Genomic DNA, 14,502 nt, shown 5'->3' with positions numbered 1-14,502 from the left:
ACATGTGCGTAGAATTAATTTCTAACCCGCTGAATGTGTCAGATTGTCAGTCAAACAGGTGAATGTGCAGCTAAAACTCAGCAGGAACATACTTCTATAGCCTGAGTGCACGTGGAGAGGAACAGTGGATAAGTGCCTGCACAGTGTGCTCACTGCTCAGCCTGAATACAATCCACTCTTAAGATTCTTTTCTTACGTGATGATGTGAGGCTTAGGAGGTTCTTTCTGCTTCTGATTATGCCTGTGGATTTAAGCACCAATTATGACTCCATTTTGATTTACTGATGCTTTGATAGCATTTGTAAGACTCTCTGCACAGGGTCTACAGAACAAATAGCACTTAAAATATGCTATAAATCACATTTCTGTCATTCTTATATGCAAACTAATAACACATTTTCCATACTTGACGTTGCACATTATTAATTATAGATCCAAAAACTAATCTAAAAAACAGTACAAGCATTATTTGTGATGCTAAAATAAAACAATTGGGCACCTTGGCGACAAATTTTGCTCAAAACAAAAAGCTAGCTTGCGCAACATCCTAGCATCTTCTTGCATCCAATCCTCATGGCAACAATCAATGACAAAGCAGCAGTGATTTGCAGTTTCCTTGATGACCACATGGAGTCAGAGTCATACAACAAACATGCAGCTGTGCTCTCATGCTCACAGGCCGGCCTAGTATTCCAGCAGTGAAAAATAGCCCTCATATCACTTAGCCTGAAATCCCAGATCATCAGTCCCTTTGATGTGTACGTTTCTAAAGTTACGCTTTGGTACAATTTCACAGTCTTTGATCCTTTGTCATGTGGAGTGTCCGACAATATCACAATTAGTGTCTCACGGACGTTAAGTATTATAAGAGCAGAACGGGCGCAGCTTTGATAATACAAACACGATTCTGAGGGCACAGAAAAATAAGATGTTGGACTTTGATTGCCACGAGGTGCGGAGCCCCTCTCACACTCTCAGTGAAGCGCTAATAGATCAAAGAGCATGATGCAGCCCTGCTGAAACACACTCGCAAAAGATCCCACTCTGAATTTGTGACCTTAACAAAGTCTGATGATAAGAGATGATCCCATACCTTATTTTCCTTATAGAACTTGAGTATTGGCCGATTCCGGGTACCCCTCTGATACTAGTGTAATAAAAAAGATAGATAGATAGATAGATTAATAAAATGAAGGAAACCAAGCTAACCTAGAAACAAGTTACGCTACTGTTAGTAGCATTTTAGCTAGCAGACACTTCTTAAATCCTGTCCTTAAAGGATTAATTGACATATTTTTTACAAGTAGGCTAACTGCTGTATTTTGTGTTTTTATTAGATGCAACTGTTAACTTCTTTTTAAATAAAGCCTTACAATGTGTGATTGGAAACGTATTTCTCACATTTTGCTAGCTTTAGCTAACATTACACTCTCCGCTAGCAGCACACTGCTCCTCTTTAACGCTCTAAAATAGTTGTTGCTTGTGGCAACCATAATATATATAATTGCTATAATTGCAAGGCTATTGTTTTAGAGAAGAAAAAGCAAGTGGATTTTTTAGGAGGCTAATAAATTATGGTATCAAATTGGTGCATTGGCTAGCTTACTTGCTGATGCCTCATATAGCATTTTAGGTAGCATTGGGTGGCTTTTCCGATACTAGTATCAGTATTTGTACAACTCTTCTAAAGATATAAAGATGTGTGTCCCTCAAAAGGACACCAGTGCTTCATAACGAGTGTATCCGCATGCATTTATGTTTTAATTTAGCATGCTACTAACGTTGTATCTTCCTGTGAGCTTTTGTGCTCTCTTGTCTCTCATGTTGCTTGGGATTGTTTTTACAGACTGCCTGCTGCCATGGACAATTATATCATATAATAATTTCTGTTGTGTTTGCTAAAATAAAACACATTTTTATTGCCATTGTGACCATAAGTCTGTTTTTTTTGTTGCTGTGTATACCTCCCCCTCTGATGATCCTTTTGTTGTTCACCAAACATGTGTCCTTATTCATAAACAGTTGCCAGCAGAAGCCAGCAGGGGGCCCTCTCTGCTAATATCCCTCATCGCTCTCACATAACTCTCTCACACTGAGGCCGGCTGCCACACTCTCCTCGTCTCCTCGCAACCACAGAACCCTGCCTCCAATCAGTACGGATACCGGTAGGGATGGAGGGAGGGTGTGAAACAGGCAGAGAGAGGAGAAGAGGAGGAGGATGGTTAGACATCAGCATCTGAAGCAGGAGAACTGAAAGAGTTGAATAGTATAAAAAACAAAAAGAAGGTGATGTAAAGGGTTTCATATGTTAGGTGGAGGTGAATCAAGCAGGAAGGGTTCTGAGGAACATATTGAGATCATAATTCAAATCAGCCATGTTACAGAATGCAAAATGAAGGAGAGTGAGTGCCCCAATTAAGCCTGTTTGTCTTCGAGGTCTCCTTTGCTTAGCACCCCCACAGTTCATGGTCCCTCCTCCTGCCCTCTCCTCCTCCACTTTCACCCACCTTCTCCTGGAGAACATTAAATTTGATGGTGCAATCATCATCCTCCTTCTGTCCTTGTGACTCGTGGCGGGCCTCTGTGCTTTATTACTTCACTCTTCCTTGCCTTCCGGCGTGGGGGGGTCTTTCTCTAGTGATCTATGTTTCTGTCACACACACATGGGGCGGGCATGAATGCTTGTACAACACACACACACACACACACACACACACACACACCAAAATAAGTCCAGTAAATTTGCGATAAAAATAACTATAGAATTAAAACTGTAAAATACATATGGTGATGATCGACCTGGCTTTTATATCTGTAGGAATAAACTTAATATAATTATATTGTCATTGTTATATTACCTAAAGATGTTCCAATGACGCAAGTGTTGCTGACGTTGACCTTTGCTCTATGGATGATGTCAGCTGCAACGATAACAGACTGCTAATTCCAGGATGGAGGATGCTAATTGCTAACGTGTTGGAGGTCCAAACATGGAGGATAATGAGCAGGATGAAAAGAACTGTCTAAACAAGCTGCGTTCATACTATAAGTAAGCATTGGGAGCTAAAAGTAAAGTACTTCTGTCATGTGCGGTTTGCCTTGGGCTCATGATTTGGATTCAATTCAATATGCTGTATTGGTAATGTAATATTGGCAATATTGCCAAAGCGTCAAGTAAAAATCTGATTAAAATGAAAATGAAAAGAAGAAACAAACAAAAAAACAACATATTAACACTAGCTAATACTAACATGAGCTTAATTAACTTCAGCTAATACTAACGTTAGTTAATACTAATGTTGGCTAAAAGTCACTTTAGCTATTGCAAATGTAAGCTATAGCAAATACTGACTATAACGTTAGCTAATACTAACATTAGCTAATACTAATGTTAGCTAATACTATCGTTAGCTAAAAATAACTTTAGCTATTGCAAATGTAAGCTATAGCTAATACTAACGTTAGCTAACACTAACATTAGCTAATACTAACGTTAGCTAAAAATATCTTTAGCTATTACAAATGTTAGCTAATACTAATATTAGCTATTACTCACGTTAGCTAAAACAGCTATTAACGTAGGCTGCAGCTGGCAGAAAGCTGCTAGCAGGAATTATGTATTGTTGTTTCCATAGTGTGCTTTACTGTAAAGTATTTAACTCTGCTACAGTGCTACAGTTGTTTTTGCTCACAGCTGAAGTACTTTGTAAATTAATAGCTGCTTTTTGTCGTGACTGCTTGTTGTGGAAGTTGTATACCTTTGTTTTCATGTAAGGTATGGAATTAATTGTACTTGTGTTGTTCTTTTATCGACATGCATTTTAGTTATTCACGTTGGACAATTGAGTCCCATTTTTCTGTACTAATATTCTTTTTTATTGTTTTTTTTTGTTCAAAAATCATAAACACCTGCCCCAATCACTGTTCCCTGGCACAGCTACTGACTCTAAGATGGACACCGCAATCCTACATTACATCACACACATGTCACATTTAGTTACACAGGTATGCTGGAGATGCAACATGTCACATAACAAGCCTATATAACATCCAGTGTATATGTCATGCATACAGAACATGAAGAGACGCTCTGTACACACACACACACATGCTCGTCACTCACAGTCACAACACACAAGCTTTCACACACTCCTCGTGTGATGCCACAGTGACCTTAGATAGTGGAGCTCCTCCCCCCTGTGGTGGCTGTCATGTGAGGTTGCACCACACACACATGTACACACACATACGCACGCATGACAAGGTTAAGTCAGGAATACTGAGCCAGCGTCATACACAACAGGAGTCAGTGGAGTGAAAGCTGACAGCTCGTAACAAATGCAGTGTGATACTTAGGAAATAATCTGACACAAGACAATAAATACTAATCCTTTATTAGAAAATATTATTGATCATGTGAGTTATTTCAGATGAGCAGATTCTGTATTTATCCTGCAGTGTAGGCTGTATCGTGGAAATATTTACCATTACCAACCCCTTGAATGGGACACTGGAGAATAGAACTGTCGGCATATTGCTCTATCAATAAACCAATGTTATTGTTTGATTAGTTAATGCACTATGACTGTACATTTCATTTACTTTCATCAGGAGAGCGCCTGTGCAACTATAATACACCTTAATTACACATAAAAAGTAGATGCAGCGTACATCTGTGAATCTTAATTCAGTAATATTTAAGATGTTTTTTTAAATTGTGAAAAAAGATGGGACAGGAAGTGAAACGACTTCCCTGAGTGATGATAAAAGTAGCATTTATTTGGCTACTACTACAATGTTTTTCTGCAAATGATGTCAGAAAGTGTTGATAATATTATAGGATATTAAATGATATCACAATCAGCATTATTAGACAAGTTAAACAAATAGAAGCTTATATATATATAGCAATTTTAAGAATACTTATTCATGTTGTGTTAATGTAGATTGATTATAAAGTGACACTATGTTACAGTTTTTTGGCTCCTTCTTCGATTGTTTCTGCCAATGAAAAAATGCTGCTAATGATGTGAGACAGCCATTTCCAAACTTGGAAAAAGAATTAACAATGCCGCATCCCAATTTGAAATCTAAAAATATTATATATAAAATACAATAACTTCCAATTGCACAACTCTTTACAACACTTGAGACTAAATTATATTATTTCCAATAATATTATTATTTTCTAAACAGCAAAAATTGTCTGTGGAAGTTGGTCTACGTTAGCGCAGTGCAAAATAAATAATCCATCAACATAAAAGTAACAATTTAAAAAGCAACAAAAAAAGTGCCAAAATTAAATCATATATTTTTTAAATAAAAAAGTTTTGTTTATTTATTAATAAATCAGTAACCTTTAACGGTCCACCTGCAGAACCTTCAATGCCCACCATTGGGCTGCAGACCTCACTTTGGGAATCACTGATGTAGGATATTCAATGATATCAAAATAAACTTTATTAGCCAAGTGTGGACTCAATTAAATTGAAGAAATATCGTGTATGAGGCGAAGATTATATTGTTATTTTTCTCAAAGTTTTCTTATATCCTATTCCTAAAAGATGTACATTTGTATATAAAGTTTGAATTTTTGAACATTAAGAGTAAACTAACCATAATGGTTATTATGATACTCGACTTGAAGTTTAATATTTCATATTTAGGTCTAGAACAGGCAATTTTATTCATTGTTTGATAATTACGCACTGTTACTTTAAGAGAGCGCACCCCGGCGCACGTAGCTGTTGAACTGTGGAATCGAGTTGAGACGAGCTAAGGAGTCACACGGTTTTTATACCGTGTCCTGTCATGTTTCGTTTTATGTTATCCAGCAAAGAAAATTCAGCGGATTAACTGACTTGTGACACCTTTGGAATAAAGTTGTTTGTGTTTTCTCTCCAATGGACCTCGAGTGGATTTGTGAAACTGCAGCAGCTGGACACGTGTAGGCGGAGGCTACCAGCTAGGCTGCATTTTCTGCGGTAACATATCAAGTTAAACAAACACAAGCAGGACCTTAGTATAAAGCAATATATAGTATTATTCAAAATACTTAATAAGGTGGTACTTTAATTTATTTGCCTTTTTTGTGAGCTGCTGTAACAGGTACATTTCTTTATTGGGGGATCAATAAAGCTTACCTTATTTTATCGTAATAAGGATTATATATAAGGTGAGACTATTACTTCTCCAATCAACAAAATAAGTAAAATTTGTGAATTTTAATATTGAAAAATAAAACCATTTTATTTGTTTATCAATTATTACCTCTTAGCGACCTACATGCAGTACCTTCAATGCCCACCAGCTGGCTCAATAAACTTACAATAGAATAAAGAAATATCAAGCTAAAGCAGAACTTAAGCGTATATTATACAGGTAAGAATAAAATACATGAAAAGGTTAGAGTGTTTCTATTATATGATTTGATCCGATTGAATATATTAATTAAACTAATCTTACAGCACCATTCATGTCAGAGTACATCCTGTGCTGCCACAGACAAACACATCGTCCTTTGAAGAAATGTTTTCCAGGAAGAGCGGCGCGTCAATACATGGCTGCAAAACTTGCAGTGTGTGTGTGTGTGTGTCTGAATGTGTGTGTGCGTTTGTGTGTGTGCAACAGGGATTGATAAAGAAAGAGAGAGAAAAAAAAACACTGGCTGCTGTTGCCATCTCAACCATCTCTCTCCCCTCTCCTCCTCTTTAACCCTTTCTGCTAAGCACTTCCTTTTCACCTTCTGTCTTTATACCATCGCAGCGATCTCTCACTTGTTGATGTCCTCTCACTCCATCTGCGCCTCTCTTTATCTCCTCTCTCTCTTTTCCTCCGTGTCCGTTTCTCTCTTCAAAATCTCGATTTGTGAGCCATCCATTCTCACCTTCATCTTTGATTGTTCATCCTCATGTCAGAACACCTGTCATTTCATGTGTGCTTTGTTAGCTCTGAGTCATTCTGTGCTGAAGAACAGTCACAATTTGTGCTGAACTGCATTAAATGCGAGGATGTTATTGTGTAACTGCAGGTGTTATTCAGAAAACTTTCACATGGTGCAACAACACGGATGCTGGCATGCAGGAAAGTCTACTACCCCGAAGGAAGAAGTGGGGATGATATTGTGTGGTTGTTTCAGAGGACGTTGTGTATTCAAAATGTTAAACAAATGTTGTATTGATATAACTATCATTTTGTGATGACTGAAGGTGAGTGAATCTACTAAGAAGTAACCTGCGGGGTTGAGAAATGAAGTCATTGCTGAAGTGCCAAAAACTGCAGTTCCTCAAGTGGCCACTTGAGGCTGCCTCCAAAAGCGAGTCAATCCCCACTAGGCCCCATATTAAAATGCTCAACTTTACAGCTGATTTATATTTACAGCCTGGTGCAAACAATGGTTTAGGTCTCTACAACTGTACGGGGGGGAATTTTTTATATAACTTAATCGTTTAAAATATTTTAAGGCTTAAAAAATGCTTAATTAAGGGTGTGGTCCTCTTAAATGGTAGGCTGCTATGCTAATTCAGTCACTGAACTTAACCTCGCGGCCGTTTTTGTGGTGTGTCTTTTGTGGATTTTAATGCAAATATTGGACAAATAGGTTTTTCAATAAACAGATTAATCCTTAATGATGTAGTTTAATAAAGCAATGAGGCAACATTTGTTTTAGCTCAATGGTAGGGCTGAACAATCTCAAAGATAGATTAAATGTAGGTGTTTAAAGTTATGTTGTAATATGATTTAATTTAGATATTTGGGGGAATGTTGTGTTCTACATTCTTTCATTGTGATCGGTGCCAGGAAAAGATGTTTTCTTGTCTCCTTGGAGTTTGATATGTGGGCCACACTGTCTCTGTTGCCCTACAGCGTTCATTTTTGACACATTTTGCACTTCCTGGTTTTGTATCTTCTTGGATTTTAAGGTTGTGGGGGTGCATGTTGCATTTTTAACAGTGTTGGTTTTAGTTTTTCAATTTGCACATCTAAATATGCAAAATTCTGAATTTTTATAAAGTTGATGTATTTGTATCTTTTATCCCATATATAGTTGGGATCCTCTCTTCTTGATTATTATTTCTGGTGTATTGTTTGACTGTCTTTTAGATATGTATTGTAAAAAAAGTCCCCTTGGCTTCAATAGAGTATCTTATTTTACATGGTCAGAGTTTAACCCTCCTATTATCTTTAATGATAAACATTGAATGGGGTCAAATTGACCCCAAGGATAACAGGAGGGTTACATCAGGGTGAAACAGTGGGTTGGACAGTTCAAGGCATAGTCTGACAGCAAAATACCCTTATCTGTTGCCTTCTGAAAGTTAGATGACAAGATATTCAGGCTACTACTCTTTTGTGCTTAGCTATATATGGCTGGAGCATAAACAAAGACTGGAAACAGGGGAAAACAGCTAGCCAAAGTTTACTAAATCTGCCTACCAGCACTTTTAAAGCTCACTTATTAACACAGTTCATAATATTTGATTAAACCCTACAAAACTTAAGCGTTAAAATGACAACTTGCAGTTTTAAGGCCAATTCAGATCAATGATTCACAACGAGACTGGATGCAAATGCCAAAAGAATCCCGACATCTGAGCGTAAACGTTCTAAAAGTGGGCCGTTCACATCGAAGCCACGCAACACGCACAGACGAAGCTGACCGTCTCCATAGCAACAATGCACCGACATACACACCCCACTACTTCTGCCTTAATACTATAATGTTAGTTTATACTATAACGTTAGTATTAGGCCCAGGTTACATGAATTAACTAGCTGGATTTCTGTTATCGTTATGAAAAGAAGTGGATGACAGTGACAGTGACATGCTCACAATGTTAGCTGTAACACTGATCAATAAATGGTGAAGACGGAGAGTTAGGAAAGAGAGGATTTGGAACCGTGTTTGGCTACTGCAGCGGCAGAGACAGGGTGCCTACGCCAATTTATGCTGTTTCCTGATTGGCTGAAGTGACAAAGCTACATTTGGAAATTTGACAAGTCAAATATTTTGCAGCTCCCGGTAACTTCAGACGCTCTGCAACTAACCAGTTCATACCACTTCAATTTTCTCTGCAACATTCTAAAACTGTTTTGTCGCGTTGCGAATCATTTATCTGAACTTGGCTTTAAAATGTAAACTTTGTGTTGAGTGGTTAAAAAAAAGGCTAGCTGTCTCCAGTCTTTGTGCTAAGCTAAGCTAAGCTAGGCGGCTGTTGTCTGTAGCTTCAAATTTAGTGTAGGCCTACAGATGTGAAAGCATCAATTTTGTCATCTAACTCCAAGTGAACATTCTTGTGAAGCGTATTTCCCAACTATTCCTTTGAAGTGTGCCTTAGTCAACCCTTATCACCACCCAGTGCTTATTTCATGACCTTCATCCAAAATGAAACAAAAGAAATGAAAGTTCACTCCTGTGCAACAATTTGATATGTTGGATAACTGCCAGTTTAAAACAGAACATTTAGAGGTCAGAAAAAGAAACTGTGCCAACTTCTATTCTCAACTCTTGCCAAAGTCCTGTATTCACTCTCTTGGATTATACTGTATCATCAAATGAGCAGCCTTTCTCTACACCTTCACAGGGCGGCCATTTTCCTCTAATGTCATGCTAAGGATGGGAAGCTTAAAGGCTATGTTGTACTGCTTGGGTAGGTTACAAGTTATTGTTTGTATAAACAAAGGGATTCTACATTCTTCAACATATTTGATAATGTATTAGCTACCAACAGACAACAGTTAAAGTTAGCATTTATCCCCTTCCTAGCTAACATCACCGTTACCATCACAAATTTACACCTTTCGTATTGTATCATATGTTCAGACAGCACAAATCACATGGAATCTGATTATTCGTCTGCGCTGGTAGACTTTGTTATTGTTCTTTTGCGCAAATGCTAACATTTGCTGTTGTCTGACGTTAGCTTATGGGCTATCAAATATGTTGTTTTATTTTAAAATATGGCCTGGTCACTCCAGATTTTCACATTTATTGTCTTTTCAATTGATGATAAAACTGGTAGCATTGAAATGATGAGGCTATATTCCAAGAAAAAAAACATGTTAGATAATCCATTAGCTACCATCAGAGAATAGCTAATGTTAGCATTCAACCTCCCTCTAGCTTACACGACGGTTAGCTAGGAATTTATGCCCTCTCTACCATAATATGTAACCATATCAAATGGTAACGTTAACATTCAGTCACTTCCTAGCTAACTGAAATATCAGCTAGGACGTGGTTGAATGCTAACACTTGCCATTGTCTGAAGGTAGCTAATGGCTTAGGCCTATTAAATATGTTGCCTTAGCTTGACCCAATGCCCCTACAGATTTTTACTGACATCTTGTCATTGCTGTTAAACCTGGAAGCATTGAAATGATTAGGTCATATTTCAAGAAAAAAAAAACATATTTGATAACTCCATCAGACAAAGCTAATGTTAGCATTCAATCACTTCCTTGCTATACCACCGTTAGCTAGGAATTTATGCCTTTCCTACCATATTGTGTAACATTATCAAATGGTAACGTTAACATTCAGTCTCTTCCTAGCTAACTGAAATATTAGCTATCATGCGGATGAATGCTAACACTTACCATTATCTAAAGATAGCTAACGTGTTATCAAGACATTGTTTTACCTTGACATATGTTCGTCTCTGATAAAAAAACCTGTAATGTAATGATAAGGCCATACTTATACAACATATTTGATAACTTATTAGCTTCAGACAATAGCTAATGTTAGCATTCAACTTTCTCCTAGCTTACCATTAGCTACAAATACACACCTTTCTTTTTGTATCGTATAACATGTAAGATAGTAATGTTAGCATTAAATCACTTACTAGTTAACGGTCAAAATACCTGGGAATTGGCTCAATGTTAGCATTAGCATTCAATCACTTCCTAGCTTAGAGTTAGGACTTTATGTTGTTGTGTTTTTACCGTATCCTGTAACATTTTCAGATGGAGGAAAGGGCTAAATGCTAACAATATCTGTTAGTGGCTAACGTGTGTATGGCTCGATATCCCTCTGGATTTTCACTGTCCATTGTCCTCGAAACATTGTAACAGCGTTTGACCTTCCCACCCTGAGCGTGATGACAGTGAAAAATGGCCGCCATGTGCATATGGTCAATAAGTCACATTTCTATACGCTTTGTTTGTATATTGATCACATGTAACCTCCCTCCACTATGAAGGCTGGTGTCCTGTCCAGCTGTTGTGTGAGCTGTGCTGCAGTCATGCATCTGCTGCCATTATAACACATGCAGGAATAAGGTTAGATTCAAATCTTGGCTGCTCTTCTTCAATCTTTTGTCTTGCATTTGCTGAAAGATGAGCTTGAAATGCATTACTGGATGTTAAAAAATACTTTACATTTCATTTCTGACTCGCTCCCTTGTCCTCTCTGCAGGTACTTTATAAACAGTAGGAAGAAAGTGGAAAAACTGAGCCATATTCTGCAAACCAATATGTCCTCTAAGGTCACAAGTTTCAAGGATGAAGTGAGATGTGTCACTGAAATGGAAGCTTGCTTTATTGGACTTATGGAAGTAGTTTAGCACCTCCTCTACTGTCATCTGTCCTTTTTACCCCTCCATCCTGCTCCCCCTCTCCTTCTCCATAATCCAGTGAACTCTTGTCCATAACTCACAGGAACCCTCTTCCTTTTATTACCGCCATGCCCCCTCCCACCTCCACCACCCCTCTCTTCATCCTAATAATTCAAGCTGACGCACAGGAGGAGGGGGGGAGTGAGGGAGTGAGAGTGGGATAAATGGAGGAGGGAAGAAGTAAAAGGAGAGAAGGATGGACAACAAAGTGTAAGAGAGGGACTCGGGCAGACAGAGAGCGAGGTTTCGAGAGAGAGCTGTCGAGGGTTTCGGCCTTCAGATGCTCCATGTCTGCTCAGACGGTCAGACTGAAAAAAGGTTTCATTTAGTTCATCCTAGAAATACCAAACTTTAGAGCAGTTAGGGATGGTTAGTGAGTCTCTATCTTACTTATACATCCCATCCTTTTCTCCTTAAACCTCCCTCTCACCATCAATAATTGAATGCGGCTCGCTTGCCCGTGTGAGTGGAAAATGAATGCGAGCTGGGAGTGATGGGCGGTCGGGCCGCTCCAGGGATGATGGATGAGGAGGTGGGTGTCACCAGAGCGGGGTGCGGGACAAGCGGACTGTTGTGTGCAGGTGTGAACCAAACTCTGATGGAAGTGAGTGGGTCATCGGCATGCAGAGAGAAGCTGAAGGAAGTGATAGTATCATCAGTGCCTTCAGGATTTCACAGGCTTGTTTTGGGGTTTGCTGCAACTTCAAGTGGCTGATTATGAGTTACAATGTTTTTTGGCTGGAGCATACAACTACTGCAACAAAAGTTGCAACTTTGGTGCAGGCAGAAGTTGAGGTTAATAGTTGGAGAGACCAAACGGAGACAGCAAAAAATAAACATCAAAAACATTGTGAAACAACGGAAGGGCCTCAGGAAACATCCACACAAGGAGCAAGGGTCAACGAATTGACGAAAACAAACTGAAACAGGAGAAGATAAAGACTAAATACACTGGGAAGGTCGGGGTAATCAGGGACAGGTGAGACAATGAGGCACAGGTGGAAACAAAAAGGGCGGGAAAACACACAAAGGCAGGAAGTAAAGCAAAGGGGAAGGAAATAGTGACAACCTAAAACAGGAAGTGAGAACTTTACACTGAAATAAATCACAAAACAAGGATAACACATGCCAGACTCAGTAACACAGCCTCTGATTGGTCGACAGATGCAACCCAAGGCATTGTGGCAGCTAGCAAGTTTTCAACCATTGACTGTGTAAAAAGATGGACGACATGACAGCTCCCTAAAAGTGAAGGCAAACCCTCTCTATCGCCCCCTGCTGACTGGCTGCAGTATAGGTCATAAAGCCCGCCTCCTCCATGTTAACAGATGGGACATGAGTCAAACTATAAAATCAAAATACACGCCAGATAAATTTCTCTCAAACATTACAGTTAGTTCTTATCACGCTGATTTATGTCCAAGTGTTGTTGGACGCTTGATGCTATATAAAGGGGGTGTGGCCTCATGATTGACAGCTCTGTTGACAAATCAGGCTCCTGCAGTGTAGCAGAGTAGAGGAGGAACGGCGAGAGGAGACGTAACTAACACTAACACTACAGTCATTGAACTTTCCATAAGCGTGAATATCTGCTTCAGACCGACACAAGAAGCTGTTCTGCTGCAGACTGAGCCCACCTGAGGGGGGTATGATGGCTTCTTTTTTGTACAACAAGAGGAGGTGGATATGCAATCGTCCATCTTTAAATACAGTCATTGTTTTCAACACAGAACAATGGATAAATATTCACAATAAGACTCTGAGTATTGGACTCATTATCATGGATTCACTGTACGTCTCAAAGCGGCTCATGGCAGCTAACTTCTCTTAAAGGGAAACTTGAAACCTCAAAAAAGTCTAACTGGCAACCAGGGAATTGCATAAATATTGAAATATCTACGGCTGAGCTTAAAAACTAACTGCACTCATTTTTCATTTTGCACGAATCACATCTTTTCACTTGAAAGGCAGAGAGTGAACTTGTGAGGGCAGAAATGTTCCGAAGCTTTTGCTTGTTTGGCTTTAGCACGGAACATGTTAGAGAAGCTGGTTCACTCACCCTGTGGCAGCCGTCCTGCAGGGGTCACTGGTATTGATCAACAGTCCTATCAGCCCCTGATTGATACACTGCAGTCATTTTGTTCTATGGAGGCTGTAAAAATCTTAATGCATCTTTAAGTCACTCTGGAAAAGCTCTGCTTGTCAGAATGTAAAATTTACAGACTTCACAGCTTTTTTTCCAAGAGATCTGGCTTCTATCTTCATTAAAGGGCCAGTCCGCTGATTTTCAACCTCAGTGCTGTCATGCTATCATGGGGAGCTAAAAAAATGCAATTTGGCTCTGTGCCTTTGGAGGACGCTATCCGCTTCTCCAATGGAAAACCTCCACCAGACTACATAAAACGCGCCATCTGGTGGAGGCCAGGGAGCTCGCTAAACTACACTTCCTCAATCTAGGACGCCCGCCTCCGATGTCATGTCTCGTTCATAATCGTCAGGTTTGAAATGTAGACTGCAGACCTGAAGATTTTTGAGATGATCCACCAACATATTCTGGTCGTATTTCAGATTCTATACGGCTCTGAGCCGTTGCCTGCAGCGAAAACGGTAGTATTTCACTCCAGTGTCTCTCGTTGGGCCGTTCCTTTCAGAGGGAGGGGCGCATTGCATGCTGGGTGTTGTAGGAATGTAGTGAAACCACGAGCTGTTTGTACAACTTTCTCCACAGCTATGGCACCAATTTCAAATATTATTGCTTCTATCGATTACAGAGAACACCAGCTTTGACTGACAGGGGCTTTTTCCAGCTCCTTTAAAGCTGCTGTTTGTGCACAGTGTTAAAAAAGATCTTTAGCATTGTAGCTACACTTTTAGCTTCAAT

Source organism: Semicossyphus pulcher, unplaced genomic scaffold (assembly GCF_022749685.1).
Source record: "Semicossyphus pulcher isolate SPU_LCO1_2020_fin unplaced genomic scaffold, fSemPul1.0.p SCAF_25, whole genome shotgun sequence".
NCBI classification, from domain to species: domain Eukaryota; kingdom Metazoa; phylum Chordata; class Actinopteri; order Labriformes; family Labridae; genus Semicossyphus; species Semicossyphus pulcher.
Note: the sequence above shows the minus strand (reverse complement) of the source record.